Genomic DNA, 19,340 nt, shown 5'->3' on the forward strand with positions numbered 1-19,340 from the left:
CGTAGGTTTCTGGGGGTGGTACCTCATTGTGGTGAAGATGCACACTGCAATGACTGGACACCGAGAGTGGAACGAGAGGACCATCAAGCAGTGGTGGCTGGCTGATTGGCCAAAATGTTATATTTCAGATTACATTGAGGAGAGAGGGATCTGTTTGATCCAGTGAGTCAGCAAAGAGAGCTGGTGCCTCACCATGCCGGAGAGTTGGGCTCAATCCTGCACCTTCGGGTGCCGGCTGGGTTGATTTTTCACCTTCTCCCTGTGACCGTGTGGGCTCCTCCAGTTTATTCCCACATCCTCAAGATGTGCAGTGTTGACGTTAATTGGCCCTCGAGGGCAGGCGTGCGGTGATCTTGGAGAGAGTTGAGGAGAATGTGGGGAAAAGTGGGATTTGTGTAGGACAATTGTAAATGGGTGGACAAATGCTGGCACAGACTCAGTGGGCTGTGGAACCTGTTTCTGTGTTGTATGACTCCACAGATAGTCATTGAGTAAAACAGCATGGACATGAGTCCTTCATAATATACATCACTACAATATACAGGTGCAATGAAAGTCTTTTTTTCAAAGTTCAGAGTAAGGACATGGCATCACATACAGATTCTTTTTCTTCGGGCCTGACAGAATTTCTAATTACAGGTAATTGTAATCGGTTCTGTAAGAAATAAATGTAAACAAACTGACTGTACAAATACAGAGGTATAAATATACAGTAATAAATCATGAGTAAAGTACTTTACACAAATGGTAAAAATAATGGCAGCTCTGCTGTTGGGGCAGACCCAGGGAAGCGGAAACACAGCACTCCTCCGCAGGGTTCTCCCATGCAGTCCAACTACTGACAGCTTAGTGCAGGCTTTAAACAGCCTTTTAAAGGAACCAATGGTGGTTTACTTTAAAATCCTGCGACTGTAGGTTCTGTGCCCAAGATGGCGGCACCAGTGCTGGCAGTGACATGAAGGGTTGGAGACTCTGGGGAAGCAGAGGACTGGCACAAGGCACCAGAAAAGGGGAGAATACCACTCTCCTTCCCCTCCCATCTGAGAGATGACCCTACAGGATGGTGTCCACAGCGGCGGACCACTGAGGCTCTGCAGCTGAAGAACACTCAGGCAGCGGGGTTTGGTGACTCGAGGCAAGGAATCCACGCAGGCTGCGACTGCTTCTGACTTGCGGTCAAAGGACTCGCACCAGGCTGCGGACTGCTTGAGATTGGCTGAAGGGGTACCAATGATCGGAATCGAGATGCGAGACGGTGCCAAGGGCAGGAAGAGCTCCCGCAGAGGTGCCGGAGGTTAGGAACTGGAGCTTGGTTTGAATAGGAGTCTGTGCGGCTGCCAAGGCTGAGGTCCTGCTGGGTGCAAATCCACAGACACTCAGTGACTTTTGCGGGGCTCTCTTTTGCTTCTCTTTCTCTGACTGTAAGGGGCGCCGGGCAATTTCTGCTGGCAGCGAATCTTTGCCTTATGGCAGACTGAATGCAACTTCATGTAATTTTACATCTGTCTTATTACATGACAATAAAAGAGTCTTGAATCTTGATGAGTGGCCAATTTACTTACTGGACCAGCATGCATTTAAGATGTGGGAAAAGACTGGGGCACCTGAAGGAAATCTACACAGTCGCAGGGAGAACATACACTAACATGATCATTGTCTCTGGGACGCTGGAACTATGAGGCCTCAGCATGGTTCCACAATTAAATATCATCAGTAGTTAGGGGGTTTAATAGTTTCAGTATTTTAATTAAATTTAATTTGGGCATAAGGCCCTCCCGGCTCATGAACCCGTGCCATCCCAAATGTTCTAATTAACCTACAATCCCTGCCTGTTTTTGAAAGGTGGGAGGAAACCAGAGTACCTGGAGGAAATTCGTGCAGACACAGGGAGAACATAAAGCGCTGGATTCGAACCTGGGTTACTGGCACTAACCGCAATGCTATCCATGCCGATCCAGTATTGGTCAACTACTGGAAGCCAATAGTAAACATGATGAGTACTCTGAGTGATAAACTGAAATCCCAGGAACGATCAATAATTAGAAAGCTCTTTAAATGATATTGAACTCTACTGGCAACATTCTAAGTGCCATCAGGCTCTCTGTATGAATGATGAGAGTTATTTAAGCATCAGTTCCATTTATCAATTCCAGCAGTGCGGCTAATGTTTCAAGAGTGACATGACTGACATCGAAACAGAATAAAAGCAAACCTTGCATGTTTGAGCCATCTTGCATCATTTGGCTCCATTGCTTTTATCTTGCGTGCTGTTCAGCATTGCCTGTTGTCCTGGTTCTCATGGTTACACTTTTGTAATCAACTCTTATCCTCGTGACAAAACAATGAGATCACTATTTCACACAGTACCTTTTTGAACTGTGTTGGAAATGTTTCCACCAAGCAATTCAACCTTGGGATTTGTAAAGAGTGTTGTCAGGGAGGTGAATTCCACAATCTTCCCAGAGAGAACAGGTAAACATAGAGCGAGCTGCTGGAAGAATTCAGCGGTCAGGCAGCATCTATGGGTAGAAATGGCCAGTCAACGTTTCGGGTCAGGACCCTTTGAAGGGAGGAAAATGGAAAGTCGAGGTCGGCACAGTTAGTGTAGTGGTTAGCACAGGACTGTTATAGCGCCAGCGAGCCAGGTTAGAATCTGGCACCGTCGATGAGGAGTTTGTACGTTCTCCCCCTGTCTGCGTGGGTTTCCTCCGGGTGCTCCAGTTTCCTTCCACTGTTCAAAACAAACATGCCAGCATTGTACATTAATTGGGGTATTTGAGCAGCATGAGCACAAGGGCCAGAAAGTCTGTTACTGTGCTGTATATCTAAATGTTTTTTTAAAAAAAAAAATGAAAGGGGTGATGTTATGGATATAAAGGGAGACGATGAAATCACAGGATGCTTTTGATTTTCCTCAACTAGTAGGAGAATTTCATTTAAATAATAGAGCCCTTCTATGGCTGAGTTCTGGCTCTTGTTTGAATTGATGGACCAAGGTCGACAATTATTTTGTAGCTATTAAAGTCCTTCTTAATGTATAGCTACCATTGTAATAAGTGGATTTTGACATCCTTCTGCCATCTCGCACACATTGAATTCTATCCATCCACCATCCCATCACATTGAAATTGTGTCCTATCCATCTCACTATCTTTTCAAACATATAAATAAAATTAACATGACCATCCATTTCCCTATTCTCTCGTATTCGGTCTTAACTATCTATTATTCAGTATCCCAGTTCTTACAAGCAATATTTCTTTATTATTCCCATTTAAACTAATGCTTTTCTTTTATCCTCTTGCAATACATGTGGCCTTTTTTTCCACCCCTCAGTTTAAGCAGGAGCCTACTGACCTCCCACTTCCTACAATGCCACGCCCAGTCTCCTTTGGCCCTTTGCTCCCAGGCACTCACCGTCCATTGCTCCCTTTCCTATTTGCTCATCATACCACTTTACATTCCTCCCTCTCGCTGACCCTAATCTGCTGCACCTTAGGCTGGCCTACCCTTCTCCTTGCCCCTTCCTCTTGGAATTCAATCCACCCCATCTATTCTGGACTTGTTTAATGACATTCATCGATTCCCTGGATTCATCTGGGTGCGGATTCAATGCTAATCACACTGGGCAACAATTTTTTTCAAAAGGTTTGCTTCCTGAAAAAAAAAATTTGGGGACTACGACAGACAACTTCAAGCTGAACACAAAGATAATTTCAAATTTGCTGTATCATGTAGGAAGTTGGGGAAATGTTAAATGAACTTTTATTGAGTTTGGCATGTTTAATCGCCTAATGATGATGACCCATTGCATTGGTTTAACGGGCCTAAAATTGTTTTCCCGCTGATTTTCATTAATACTCAGCATCTAATGCCTCATATTAGTGCCCAACAATAGTAGGCCAACGTTGATGGATTCCAGTTGCCCATGGTCACAATGTCCTGGTGAAACTTTTCACCATGTTCGTCACTGACTGCACCAAGATCAGCAGGGAAGACGTCCAAGTACAAATGAAGAAAATGAATTTTCAATGACATGTTGCACTTTATGGTTTAAGTAGACCATGTAATATGCTTGAAGTAGACTTAAAATATGGTAGGAAATCACAAAATTAGGTTATATCTAAAAAAAAAGGTATGTGATAGGATAATTTTAAGGTGATTCTCCTTCGCCATAATTAACCTAAAACTAATAGTATTATGATCACTAGACCCAAAGTGTTCCCTAACACAAACCTCTGTCATCTGACCTATCTCGTTCCCTAATAGGAGATCCAATACTGCCCTCTCTCTAGACGGTTCTTCAATGTATTGATTTAGAAAACTTTCTGATCACATTTGACAAACCCATCCAGCCCTTTTACAGAATGGACGTCCCAGTCGATGTCTGAAAAGTTTAAAATCTTTTCCAATCACCACCTTATGTTTTACTACTCATATATGCTATCTCCTTACAAATTTTCTCCTCTAACTCCCTCTGTCCATTAGGGGGTCTATAATACACTCCCATTAGAGTTTTCATGCTTTTCCCATTCAATTCTTCCCAAATAGCCTCACTGCATGAGCTCTCCAATCTATCCTGCCACAGTAATGCGACTCTTCCATCTTTTATCCCCCCCATCTTCTATAATGCCTAAAACAGCAGAATCCTGGAACATTTAGCTGCCAATCATGTCCCTCCTGCATGATTGATACAGACATTTCGCATGCTAAATGCCAATGACCAAGAAAGGAAGCTTCAAAGCGTTCTCTGTATTGTAACACTAAAGGGGCGGGGGGGGGGGGGTGTTGGTGGGGTCCTGAAAGAAATTCACAAGGAAGAAAATTAAAGAACAAATGGATTCAGAGCATATTACTGTTTTTGATCTAATATTTTAGGTTGGATTGGAAATGGGGTTAAGAACACATTAGTTTTGATGAAGGATTCTGATAGGCTCTATCAATAACTCCAAAAAGAGGAACAATAGAGGGCTTTATTATACTTTAAACTTGTAGCTGGCCTGATTCCATGCGCTCGACTGAGGACAGGGAGAGGGAGGCCAACCTTTATTCCAGGGTCACAAGGAAAAGAGTTACCAGGGAGCGAGTCACCAGTGGGGGACGGGCCAGCTATCCATCGATATTTACATATTCGTATCACTGCAGGTTGCGTAGCCAAAACATCACTTGTTTCTGCTGTCTGTCTTGCTGAGTTTTTCCGGAAATGTCCATTTTTACTTCCGATTTCTGGCAAATCTGCAGTTTTTATTTTTTGATTTTCATTTACTGAAGATAAAGTTAGTAAGCTCAACCTAAATGTCATGCCCGAAGAGACTTTCCTATTCCTGTTAGGACACTCCATTCTTATTATAACTATTCATCCAAAAGGGAATTTAAAATAAAAGTCTGAGCAAATTCAGGGACCGCTTCAGGGGAAATAGTCTATTATTGCAATGTTCAAACTCATCATGCTTATTAACGGAACACGCACCCAAAATGTATAAAGTTTTTATATTGTAGAAAACTTCTCGGAAATCTTAACCTCTTCCTCTTTGCATTATTCCCTTAGCCTTGAAAAATACTCTTCATGTTCTGAGATTGAAGATATTTTGTGTTTATAATTTATAACCTAGAAACAATTCATTCAATCTGATAAGTCACTGATTATTTAAGCTCTGCGTTGGCCTTTTGCAATTTGGATGCTCATTATCATAGAGCAGTATATATTTACACCAATCCAACATGAATCTCATTTTATTCTCCCCATATTCCCATCAACTCCCCAAAATTCTACCAATAACCTAAGCACTAGGGGCAATGGACAGTGATCAACTGGCCTACCAACCTGCGCATCTTTGGGATGTGGGAGGAGACTGGAGCATCTGAACAAAACCCACATGGTCACAGGAAGAATTTGCAGGCCCCACGCAGCCGGCACTGAGGTCAGAACTGAGCTCAGGACAACTATGACCGGTCCTCCCAGACCTGTCCTCCAGCACCAAGGAAGACCAGGGGAGCAGATGAATGGTGTCACCACCACCTGCAGGTTCCCCTTGGATCACAAGTGATCCTGACTTGAGAATATATCAATGAGACCTATGTTATTGCTGGTTCTAAATCCTGGAACCCTGGGAGTGCATCATTACCAGAAGGACTGGGACAAATCAAGAACGCAATTCACCACCACCTTCTCAAGAGAATGTCATAAAATTTGATATGGGGCTAAATCAGTAGTGAGCAAAAAAAAATGAAAGGAGGGGAGTGTCCAAAAGGAGGATTTTGAGGAGGATCGAAAATGAAGAGGGAAAGTAAAGTGGCCATTTTAAGGAGGGAATTCCAGAGCTCAGGGACAAGTAGTTAAAAATTCTGAGGCCAAGAGTGAAGCAAAAGAATATCAATGAATTTTATAAATTGTGAATTGGCCATGGAGATCTCTAAGGGTTATGGGTGAGAGGAGGTGATAGAGGTGAGATGAAGGAAGAACAAGGCGATGAGAAGCTTGGGTATTTTAAATTTCAGCCACTGCTGAATCCAGATCTGAAAAGAGGACATGTCCACCAGGCTCACAAGGAAGCTGATAGGTTACCCCCTTGCTGCAGTGTTGCAGTGTATTCAATTTCAAAGCTGGATCGTGGAAACTTTGTGATCCAAGACTCTCTGCTCAGTGAGGCCTTAAGTTTACTTGACTTTTGGAAGGATATTTTGTGGGAACATTGCAACAGGAGTGGATATCTAGGAATTCTGGATTAAGATCCCAATAGCATTGGGTTCGGTGTTCCAGGATTTAGAACCAGCAATAATGTACATCTCATTCCCTCAAATAAAACACCAAATGGCAGACATTTACCCTGAGTGTTATTGCCCTAAACCATGGGCTGTATGTGTAATCAAAATGCTCATGTCCCTTTCTAGAGCTTTCTGCACAAAGTCCAAGCTGATAATCTAGAGCATGACTGAGGGAGTGGCGGACAGTTAAAGCTCCCATCTATCAGGCACGTTGCTTTCCCCCGATATGGTGGTTAAAGATACCAAAACACTTTCAAAGAGGGCCACTCTCACCAACTTCACACCAATCTCCCAACAATCATCGAAGACAAGCTAGTTCAATATTATTTCATTGCTATGAATAAATTTGAAGTTAGATCCCCTTTATGACAACAGTAAACACATTTCTAAAATAACTTTTTTTTAGCTGTAAGCCTTTCTGGGGCATCCTGAGGTCATAAATACAAATATTTATTTTTCCTTTCAGAGTATGTGCTTCCAACACTGTCAGCTGATGAGGTGGGGCTCAACGAACTGCCGATTGTAAGGCAATATTAATTTGCTCAGTAAACAGTCTATTTAAAGAGCGGAGGAAACCAACTGCAGCAAGCTCTCTGGTAATAATAGGGTCATTACAGCAGGATCATGAATCTTAATGAGTTTCTCCACAGTACCGGCGAGTTGGCAATGCCCTTTGCCACTTCAGTCTCTGACCATTGGACCATGCTCCGCTAACAGCCAGTGCAAAAGTTCTACAGGTGTACTGTGGAGAGCATCTTGGCTGGTTGCATCACTGTCTGGTACAGAGGTGACAATGCTCAGAACAAGAAAGAACTCCAGAGGGTTGTTAACTCAGCCCGTGACATCACAGGCACCAGACCTCACTCCATCGAGGACATCCACTACCCTCAAGGACCCCACCACACTGCTACCATCAGGAAAAAGGTACAAGAGCCTAAAGACGAGCACTCAGTAGCACAAGGACAGCTTCTTTCAGGCTGCCATCAGATTCCTGAATGATCAGTGAACCAAAGACACTGCCTGGCTTTGACTTTTCGTGCACTATTTTTTATTGCTGTCAATATTGTTTATTTGAATGTTTGCCCTGTGTCGCTGCTGCAAAACAACAAATTTCTTGATGTTTATGGCAATAAATTCTGATTCTGATTCTGAAAAACTTTGAGGAAGGATTACAGTCCAGGGTTCAGCCACTATAGAATACTGATGGACTGGGATCCATGTGACAGCCTCTCAAACACTTCATAATTGTACTGTTTAAGAAGGGAACATGACTGGCATTGGCATATTACCAGAGAATATAATCTGATGTTAGTGTTGAGAAAAACAGATTGCCATTTACATTTACTATCCCTTTTTTTGGACTGCGTGGAACTGGTTTCATCAAACAGTTCAACCTAGTGAACTGTAAAGAGTGTGGTTAGGCAAGTGAAATCAATAATCAACCCAGAGAGAACAATGAGATCACATGCAAACAAACCTATCATGGACACACAACTTGTCAGGAAGGTGCAACACCAACTGCACTTCCTGAGAAGACTGAAGCAGACAAGGCTAGCCCCTATCATGTCAACCTTCTACAGGAGCTCTATCGAAAGCATCCTATCCGGCTGCATCACAAATGTGATACAATTTCTGCAGAAAAATTGATAAAAAGTCAATTCACGGGTCCATAAGAGTGGCAGAGAGGATCTCTGGAGTCTCCCTTCACCCTCCATCATTGTCTAAAGAGGGCACACAAACTCATTGAGGACCCCTTCCATCCCGCACACAGCATCTTTCAACTGCTCCCAATGGGAGGGGAGATACAGGAGTATCAGAGCCAGTACCACCAGGTTCAGAAGCAACTTCTTCCCACGGGCAGTGAGAATGCGGGGTGACCAAAAGAGTGGATCATACTAACCATCCGAGACCCTCATATTCACGAAAGAAGAGTTCTTTATTTATTTGTACCTTGAGTGTGTGTGTGTGTGTGTGTGTGTGTGTGTGTGTGTGTGTTTTATCAAACTAGTAGGAAAATTCCATTTAAATAATGGATCCCTTCCATTGCTGAGTAATGGCTCTTGTTTGAAGTTATTATTGAAAAAGGTATATTTTTGAAATAAAAGGAACTACTCCCCCAGTGATGGGGAGTGAGCCGATGTTACAGTTTCTGACTGATATTTTGCAATGACACACTTCGTGACGTTAGCATGTTGCAAGTGAATGCATCAATTGCCAGATGGACTGAATTAAGGTTTTATCACCTTGCATTTTATTAATACATATTTTTGAAAGAAAAATCTGCACACTTTTGAAAATTGCCAGTGGGTTCCTCGGGCATTTGAATTGCTGCTGGGGACCTTGGGTGCGGTTGAATGTTGAAAAGCATGGACAGAGTAGATGTAGAAAGGTTGTTTCTTATTGGTGGGAGAGTTTAGGACAAGGGGGGAACAACTTAAGGATTGAAGGGTGTCCGCTTAGAACTGACATGAGGAGGAATTTCTTCAGCCAGAGAATGCTAAATCTGTGGAATGTGTGCAACAGGCAGTTGTGGAGGCCAGATCATTGGGTGTATTTAAGGCAGAGCTTGATAGGTTCTTGATTAGCCTGGGGAACCAAAGGATACGGGGAGGCCAGGCAGTGGGGCTGAGTATAAAAAAGGATCAGCTTGTGATTAAATAGCGGGTAATATTTGATGGGCTGAATAGCCTCTTTCTGCTCTTATGGAACAGTCTTATGAGATGGTCACCATTCAGTCAGTGGTGGCTGGAGCAGGGGTTGGCGAGCATGAGTCATTCCACCAGCAGTGGGAACAGCAGGTCTGTAGAAGGACCCACTGTACCTTCGCTACTCCCCAGGAAATAATAGAACTATGCAGAAATGACAGGGCAAGGAATCTGCAGTTGGTGCAGGACTGAAAGGAGTGTGAGGGAGGTGGGAGATGAAGAGCTCAGTGCAAGAATGTCTCATGTGGCCTTGTGATGAAAAACTGTAAAATCTGGACTAAAGTGCTGAGGGAGTGATTGAAGGACCTTCCTTTCAAAACTTGTCCACAAGCCTGCCCTCAAACTCAACGCAACTAAATTCAGTCTCAGTGCTGCAACTTCCAATTGCCCTTTTCCATCTTTTCTCAGGTACTGGCAAACAAATCCCATGAGCGACTTGAAAATGAAGGGATTTCCTTTCGTGTCCTAATCTATAGTTCAGACTCAACTGACATTACTGAAACTAAATTATTTAGTCGTTGCCACTTCACTGTTCTTGGGAGCTAGCCATGTACATTGCCCGTCACACTCACTACTCTACTACATTTTAAAAGTACTTCATGATCAGTGGAGCTCTTTCGGGCTAACATACGGTTGTGCAAAATGCTTTTTAAAATGAACACAAACACTTCCTTCTCAAAAGGGGAACCGGAACTGTGAGGAGCCACTGCAGCTGGCTGAAAATTGTACCACTTGACAAATGAAAACTGAAAGGCTTAATTTTTGTTCTCTGCCAACCTTACAACTCAGGCTGGGTTCACATTGGAGATCAATACTCTGAATTAATTTCAGTGCTCTTCATGTTTTGATTGTGATTCATCTGGTGCAGACCTTCTCTGCAGTGCTTGAGCTGTTGAGGTCATTGAGGCCCTGGAGTGGAGATGTTGGAGATGGGATGACTTCCACAAATATCCTGAGCTTTAATGTATGACTGCTGCTTCAAAGATTAACACCACGCGGACTGTAAAAGAAAATAATTCTTCCAACATCTGTATCCTTTCCTCTCCAAGCATCTGTTTCCTGTTTTCAGATAAGACAAACTAAATGTGACTGTTTCTTTGCATTGATGATTATAAGTGTTACAGTCATCGATCTCTCGATTTAATTCGGTGGGGGAGACTAGAACTAGGGGATAGAGCCTCAAGATCAAGGGTAGCAGATTTAGGAGGGAGATAAGGAAGAGCTGCTTTTCCTTGGTGAATCTGTGGAATTCTCTGGCCATTGAAGCAGTGGAGGTGTCCTCAGTGAATATATTTAAGACAAGGTTGAATAGATTTTTATAAAGTAGGGGGAATTAAGGGATATGGGGGGAAAAGCAGGTAGATGGAGATGAGCCTATCATCTGATTAGCCATGATCTCATTGACTGGCAGATTAGGCTAATCGGGTCAGATGACCTCCTGCTCATGTTCTTGTGTAGCTGTGAACTGCTACTAATTGCAACGCAAGTCCATTTTGTTTAGAATTGGGTTAATTTTATTCTGTGCTAGCATTGGCAAGGCACACATGTGACAGAGGACACCAAATTTCATGCTACAAACTAATCTATTGTCATAGAAGGAAGACATTTGGCCCAATGATATCTACGCTGGCTCTCTGAAGGAACAATCCAATTTCACTTATCTAGGTATCCAAAGCATTTATATTTTTTCTCCAAACTATATAGCTCTTACCTTGAAGATGATGTGGAGTGTAAAAAAAAAAAAAAAAAAAAAAAAAATATAATTCATGCAACATACAGTATTTGAAGTTACTATTCAATTTGGCAATGTCATCTTTCAGATGGTGCATTACAGATTGGAAAAGTTAATTGTGTTAAAAATCTTTCCCCTCATGTCCCATCAGTTAATTTTCCTGCCAAACAACACATCTGCACCCCTTCGCTAATGATCCCTGCTTGTGGAAGCAGTTTACTTTAAATATTCAGTCGGAATCCTTCATGTTACTGAACTCGCTCAATCTTATATATTCTGAAGAGATACAATCCAGTTACACTCATTTTTTTAATAGCAATTGCAAATCACTCTTGGTTATATTACAGCTCAGTAATATCACCCAGACAGTCTCGCTGTGTCACAATGTCAGATGTGAGAAGGCATTATTCCAAGTCACTGAACTATCTAGTTCTCCATCAGGGAAATAGGGGTTTTATTCATCTGTATGAGTTGCTTTTGGACCAAAACCTACTCCACCCATCATACCAAAATTCAGCCATTTTTTATCTCAATAAACAGTCCCAAAGGATGAAAGTTGACGAGAGTATCAGCAAATCTCTATCAAGGAAGAACCTTTCATCCCAGCAATCTTGGCTCGGAGATCATGGATCTTTGACCCAGGACCACCAACCCAACCCAGCTCATACTTTCAGTGAAAATAACAAAACTTGATTCAAATGGAGCATTTCTGGGAAGAGATGTTGAACTTCAACATTGCTATTTATAACTGTGAATCATAAGTAAATGAAAACTAGGAATAAAGAGAATGAAATAAAAACTGCAGGAGGAACTCAATGAAACAGACAGCATCTGTAGAGGCAAAGGGATGGTCAACATTCTGAGATGAGTCACTGCATTAAGATTAGATCTAGTACTTGACCATCCCTTTGCCTGTACAGATGCTGCTTGACCTACTGACTCTTCCAGCAGTTTTAATTTTGCTTCCGTGTCCAGCATCTTCTTTCTCTTGTGTCTCCAGGAATAAATAAAGGGTATTTGCCCTCAATTGCCTATCCTTTTTTGACGGCTGTCAGACATGCCTACTTAACTCTTTTGATGCCACTCAATATCTTCCAACTCCCACCAAAAATCCTTATCTCCCCTTAAATTTCTTATACGAGCTGTCGGTGAACATCCCTCTTCTACTCCTTTTATGAAGTTCAAATACCATCACTGTTGTATAGTGTTGCTTGTATATATTGTATTATAGAGCTGAATATGTATTGTTTGTCTCTGTGTTGTCTGGTTGTGTGCCTGTGTGGTTTGCACTGACGACGCTTTCTCATCGGGTTTTACTTGTACAATTAGATGACAATAAACTTGACTTGACTTGTGAAAGACCTGGCTTGAACCACTTTAATGATTTCCCATCATGATGAGATCTTTGGCACAACAATTAATTCTCTCAAAAGATTTGTGTCTTTAGCTCTACCAGCTACTTACATACTGTAGGTGCCTACCTGATTTTTATTCCACTGAGGGAGTTGTTCTCTATCATGTAATCATGGCATGTTATTCCCTTGGCAGTGAAACAGAGTTAACATATCACATCTGATGAAGGGTCTTTAACCTGAAACATTAGCTCTGTTTCTCTTTCTACTTGTGCTGTCTGACTGTCTGATTTTTATTGCAGATAGGCAAGGTGAATGGGAATTATCTTTATCCCAAAGTAAGGAGACAGGTGGTCTCAAACTTGGGGCATATATTTAAATTGAGAGGGAGAGGATATAAAGGGGACAACTTTTTTTTTTAGACATACAAAGTGCAGTAACAGGCCTTTTTGGCCCATGAGCATATGCCACCCAATTGATCTACAAACCCTGGTACATTTTGAACAGTGGGAGGAAACCGGAGCATCTGGAAGAAACCCACACAGACACAGGAGAAAGCAAAAACTCCTTAAAGACAGGAACCCTGGTCTCGATCGCTGATCCTGTGTGGTGCACTGTTAGCCAGAATCAGACACACACAAAGATAAAGACTGTACAACAGGCTTTAATCCATAAAGACTTCCACAGAGCCAGGATGGCTGTGGCTGCAGCAACTCTGAGTGAGGCCTCGGGAGGCCGGCGCAGGCTTATATCCCGGAGGGTGATTGACACCTGACCGGGTGGGACTGACTGATTGACAGCTGGCCAGGTGTTGTCTTGTCCCCTTACACCTGCAGGTACAGAGGTTTCCCCCTGCAGTAGGCCGGTGGTACACTCCTGCAGGTACAGAGGTTGCCCCCTGCAGTAAGCTGGTGGTACACTCCAGCAGGTACAGAGGTTGTCCCCTGCAGTAGGCCGGTGGTACACTCCTGCAGGTACAGAGGTTACCCCCTGCAGTAGGCCGGTGGTATACACCTGCAGGTACAGAGGTTGCCCCCTGCAGTAGGCCGGTGGTATACACCTGCAGGTACAGAGGTTGCCCCCTGCAATAGGCCGGTGGTGGTACACTCCTGCAGGTACAGAGGTCGTCCCCTGCAGTAGGCTGGCGGTGTGCTAACAGCTATGCTAAACATGCTACCCAGTCACACAGAGTGTAGTCGCACTTTGTCACAGAGAGTGTGATAGGAATGTAGAACAAGATGATAAAGGAAGCAATATATGTGGGTGAAATTATAACATTTAAAGATATTTAGTACATGAATAGGAATGGTTTAGCGGGATGTCGGGCAAGGAATGAAGAGAGATTTGATAGAGGTATACAAATTATAATGGGTATAGAAAGAGTAAATGCAATGGTTTTTTCCTCTAGGATTAGGCAAGATACAAACCAGAGAGTGGGTTAAGGACGAAAGGAGAGAAGTTTAGGAGGGATTTCTTCATGTGGAGAGTAGCAGGTGTATGGAACGAGCTGCCAGCTGAAGTGATGAATGTGGGTTCAATTTTAACATTTAAGAAAAATTTGGACAGGAATATGCACGGGAAGGGTATGGTGGAATATGGACAGGGAGCAGGTCAGTGGGACTAGGCAAAATAATAGTTCAGCACAGACTAGAAAGGATGAAGGGCCTGCTCTGTTTTCTGTGGTTTTAAGTGGTGGCAACTGGGACTGGCTTATATAGACCAGCTGATTGATATGGGCTTGTTTCTGTGCTGTATAACTCAATGACTCCATGATTCTACTTCCAGCATAGAAGATGTTCATTTTATGGACAGCGTGCTGGGATAATAATTAGCGCGGTTGCTTTGTGGTTCTCGAAACCTAGGTTCTATCTTACCATGGGCGCTAATGCTATGGCGTTTGCATGTCCTCTCCATAACCTCATGGGTTTCAGCTGAGTTCTTCCAATTCCTCCACATCTCTTGTGCTGGCAGGTTTATTGTTTACTGTAAACTAAGGTACATGTAGATACATAAATGACAAATGAACCAAAGGAGAGTGGAGGAGTAAAGAGGAAGTGTACACTACAGAGGGCTGGGCATAGCATAGCCCCAAAGGGCTGGGCATAGCATAGCCCCAAAGGGCTGAATAGATCTTTTCTATGCCATAATCAGTGAGTATGTCCAGGAGGTAAATGGTGTTGCTAAAGTGTTAATTTTTTCGGAATATAGAGAGTGCAATACAAACGGATTTTATTTGCAGTATTATACTGAAGGCACCTTTGCCAAATGTGTGGGACTTGTTTAATAAATCAGATATAATAAAACCTCTGCTATCTGGCACCTATGGGGACTGATAGATGCCAGATAAGTGAATTTTCTGGTTGCTTGAGATTTTATATTGTGTGATTGGCCAACTAACCATTGTGGGGGACACTAATTTTAAACATTCATATTTTTTACCTATTTATTTTCCGCAATTTGTTTTGCCAATTGCTGGAGGCTGCCGATTGCTTGAATTCCGGATAATGGAATTCAAGCAACCGGCAATATTCTATGCAATATTTGGTGCTCTATGCTTTGAGGATATAACAAACTCTTCTGAGCATGGAGCACATAAACGAATTCAACCAATTCCTCATTTCAGACACTTTTTTTCCCTGATTCCGTTTCCATGAACTCCCTCCCAGACGTTATTTCCATCACCGCCTTTCCTGTTGATTCCCCCCAACTGGTCTATTGCCGCCACTTCCCTGACAACCATTTTCCCAGTGTTAACTCCCATGGAGGGAAACAGTACAGAAACAGGCCTTTCTGCCCATCACATCTACACACTGACCCTATTTTTATCCTGATCCTGCCCCAATCTATCTTATTCTTGCCATATTATTGTCAACCTTTCCTCATATTCTACCACTCACATGCCCGGTACAGGAACAATTAAAGTGACCAATTAACCAACTCACCTGCACCTCGTTGAGATGTGGAAGGAAACCGGAGGACCTGGATGAAACTCATGCAGTCATGGGGAGCTTATGAACAACACCTGAGATCAGAATTCAACCATTAAGGAAGTAGCTTTACTAAATGCACACTGCTGCACCAACTTCAATTCCAATCCTTTCTGTCATGCTCTCACCCTGACTCTCCTTTCAACACATCCCACCACACTACTATATGTTATTATGGACTGACTGAAGAAGGCACGTGTGTGTTTTTACCTTGAGTATAATGTGTAAAAGACTAGCACTGTTACAGCCTACACAAACCTGGCACAAGTTTGTATGTTTGTTTGCTAGGCAAATGTCGAGTATAAATAATTCAGCTCTCAAGGTCAAAGCCAGGTGCACCCTCACTCTCAGGACCTTGCCTCTGTATGCTGTGCCCTATCTGAATTTTTATTGCTCAGTTCTGCACAGTAACTGCTTTGGCAGGGATTTTTTAATTTTTGGTAAGTGTGCCTTTTTACAATCACACCTGAAAGAAGTGCTGCCACTGAGCAGGACTGCCACTTGCACAGGCCTAACTCATGCGCAGGCCTCTCACTTGTACAGGCCTTCCAAATGCACAGCCCTCCCACTTGCACCGGCCTCCCGCTTCCACAGCCTGCTCAGGATTTCAGTTGAGCACCTTTTTGTGTTCTTGTAATAAGCCAGTCTCTACTTTCTGGTCTGTTGAATATGGAACCACTTGTCTTCCTGCAGGTTTTTTTTTTTGCTGGTCTTACTGAAAACTTAGTTTTGAACAGGAATCTGCTGAAACCACATAGGGTGTGGGAATAGGTTTCCGGTTTGTGACAGCTTACTTGAGGTCATTCAGCAGAATGTTGTAAGCACCATGTCAATGGCCGCAAGGGCAAAGGATCTAATCCTTTAAATAATGTTAAATGATAAACCAGTCCCTTGACTCTCTTCCCTCCTTTAAACTTACTATGACTTTAAGACTTAGGACCAGAATTAAGCCATTCAGCCCATTGAGTCTGTCTGCCATTCAAACCATGACTAATGTATTTTTCCATTCAACCCCACCTATCTTCGTATCATCGACAAACTCGACCACAAAGCCATCTGTTTAGTCATCCAAAACATGTACCTACCCTACACAGACCCTGGGGGAATACCATCAGCCATTGGTAGCCAGCCAGAAAAGACTCGTTCTTTGCCTTCTACCAGTCAGCGAATTTTCTATCCGTGCAGTACCTTTCCTGTAATATCATAGGCTCCATTCTTGTTTAGGAGCCTTATGTGCATCACCTTGTCAAAAGGCTTCTAAATTCCAAATAAGCAACATTCACTGACTCACCTTTGTCAGCCCTGCATGTTACTTCTCAAAGATCTCCCCTGATGGAAACCATGCCAACTTTGTCCTATTTTACCTTGTGCTTTCAAAGTACTCTGAAACTTCATCCTTAAAAATGAACTTCAGATTTCATGTTGAAGTACATACATGACATCACATACAACCCTGAGATTCTTTTTCCTGCAGGTGCGACAGAATTGCAGCCAATTGGTAGTGCAAAACAAAACTGTACAGAGCATAAACATGTAAACAAAGAACTGCAAACAGACAATGAATGCCAACAAACTGACTGCAACACAGAGAATAAAAAAGAAAATCAATAATGAAGTGCACAAGTAAGAGTCCCTAAATGAGTTTCTGATTGTGTTTGTCGTTGAGTCTGATAGTGGAGGGGTAGCAACTGTACCTGAACCCTAGTGGTGTGAGTCTTGTGACATCCATACCTCTTTCCTGAAGACAGCAGCAAGAACAGAGCGTGTGCTTGGTGGTGAGTATCTTTGGTGATTGCTGCTGCTCTCCAATGGCAGCATTCCTTGTAGATGTTTTCAATAGTAGGGAAGGTTTTGCCTGTGATGTCCTGGGCTGCATCCATTACCTTTTGGAGGGCTCTATGCTTGGGGGTATTGGTGTCCCCACACTACACTGTAATGTAGCTGGTCAGCCACATCTCTGCAGACATTTGCCAGGGTTTCTGGTGTCAGGCCAAACCTTTGCAAACCTCTGAAGCAGTAGAGGCACTGATGTGCTTTCTTCACAATGCCATTGGTGTGTTGGGTCCAGGAAAGATCCTCCAAGATAGTTACACCCCCAAGAACTTGGTTTGCTCACCCTCTCCGCCTCTAATCCCCCAATAATCATTGGATTGTACACCTCTGGCTTTCCTTTCCTGAAGTTAACAATCAGCTCTTTAGTTTTGGTGACACTGAGTGCCAAGTTGTTGTTGGTGTAAAATTCAGCCAAGTTTTCAATCTCCCTCCTCTATGCTAACTCATCCCCTTCCTTTATACAACCCACTACTGTGGTATCATCAACAGATTTGTAGATGGTGTTATTGTTGTACCGAGCCACACAGTCATAGATGCGAAGTGAGTAGAGCAGGGGGCTAAGAACAGAGCCCTGTGGCGCTTTGGTACTGGTGAGATTGTGGAGGAGAAGTTCTTACCAGTCCTCACTGATTGTGGTCTAGAGGTGAGGAAATCCATGATCCAATTACACAGGGGCGTGTTAACTCTCAGGTTGTGTAGTTTGCTGATCAGTTTTGAGGGGATGATGGTGTTAAATGCTGATAAATGCTGTCGATAAAGAACATCCTGGTGTATGCATCTTTGCTGTCTAAGTCAAGTTAAATCAAGACTTGAGAATCTTACCAACTTTTATAGTTAGGCAAAACAGTCAATAATTTCTATCTTTGAACATCTTTTGGTTCTAGTATTTCAAAATATTTTATTCAATCTTTTTACTTTATGCACCAATGAAGTGCATGTTAATAATATTTTTAATATAGATAGGATGCTTTGTTACACATGCTGTATTATAAACCGTGGTCCTGATGACAAATCGCCATTCCTGTTGGCAGTGCTGCGTCGAAGATGTGGTCTAAAAGCTGAGTGACAGACAGCATGACGCAAATGGTGCATTGACTTTTTGTGCCGCAGATATGGAAATACAGATGTTGATTTACTGATCCAGGGTTACAGATGTTCAAATGGACTGACATGTTACAGATGGATTTTAGTGTTGTTGAATTAGAATCAGAATCAGATTTCATTGTCATAAATGAGTCACAAAAGTGAGTTCAATGTCCATTTGGAAATCTGAGGGCAGAGGGGAAGAAGCTGCTTCTGTATCGTTGGGTGTTTGTCTTCAGGCTCCGGTACCTCCTTCCTGATGGTAGCAGTATGAAGAGGGCATGGCCTGGGTGATGAGGGTCCTTGAGGATGGAGGCTGCTCTCTTGAGACACTGCCTCTTCAAGATGTCCTTAATGGAGTGAAAAGTGATGCCCAGGATGGCACTGGGCAAGTTCTCAACTCCCTGTAGCCTTTTCCTGTCCCGTGCATTGGCACCTCCAGACCAGAGAGTGAGGCAACCAGTCAGAATGCTCTCTGCGGTACATCTGTAGAAACTTGCAAAAGTTTTTGGTGACATACCAAATCTCCTCACACTTCTCACAAAATATAGCCACTGGCGAAGTTTTTTTGTGATTGCAATGATATGGAGGCCTTCAGAGATGTTGACACCCAGCAATTTGAAATTTTTAATCCTTTCCAATGCTGACCCCTCAATGATGACTGGTTTGTCCGCTCCCGGCCCGCTCCCGCTCCCGCTCCCGGCCCGCTCCCGCTCCCGGCCCGCTCCCGCTCCCGGCCCGCTCCCGCTCCCGGCCCGCTCCCGCTCCCGGCCCGCTCCCGCTCCCGGCCCGCTCCCGCTCCCGGCCCGCTCCCGCTCCCGGCCCGCTCCCGGCCCGCTCCCGGCCCGCTCCCGGCCCGCTCCCGGCCCGCTCCCGGCCCGCT

At 43.4% G+C, this 19,340-nt stretch overlaps 1 long non-coding RNA gene across 1 annotated transcript; it reads right to left on the reverse strand.

The window, feature by feature from the left end:
• Positions 1 to 539: 539 nt before the first annotated feature.
• Positions 540 to 2,648, reverse strand: LOC138765139 (uncharacterized). Its single transcript, XR_011358492.1, has 2 exons — positions 2,213 to 2,648; positions 540 to 655 (listed from the first exon to the last, which is right to left on the reverse strand). It is a non-coding gene; the product is annotated as an uncharacterized lncRNA (long non-coding RNA).
• Between the last annotated feature and the right edge of the window lie 16,692 nt (positions 2,649 to 19,340).

This window comes from Narcine bancroftii, chromosome 5 (genome assembly GCF_036971445.1).
Source record: "Narcine bancroftii isolate sNarBan1 chromosome 5, sNarBan1.hap1, whole genome shotgun sequence".
Lineage (NCBI taxonomy): Eukaryota > Metazoa > Chordata > Chondrichthyes > Torpediniformes > Narcinidae > Narcine > Narcine bancroftii.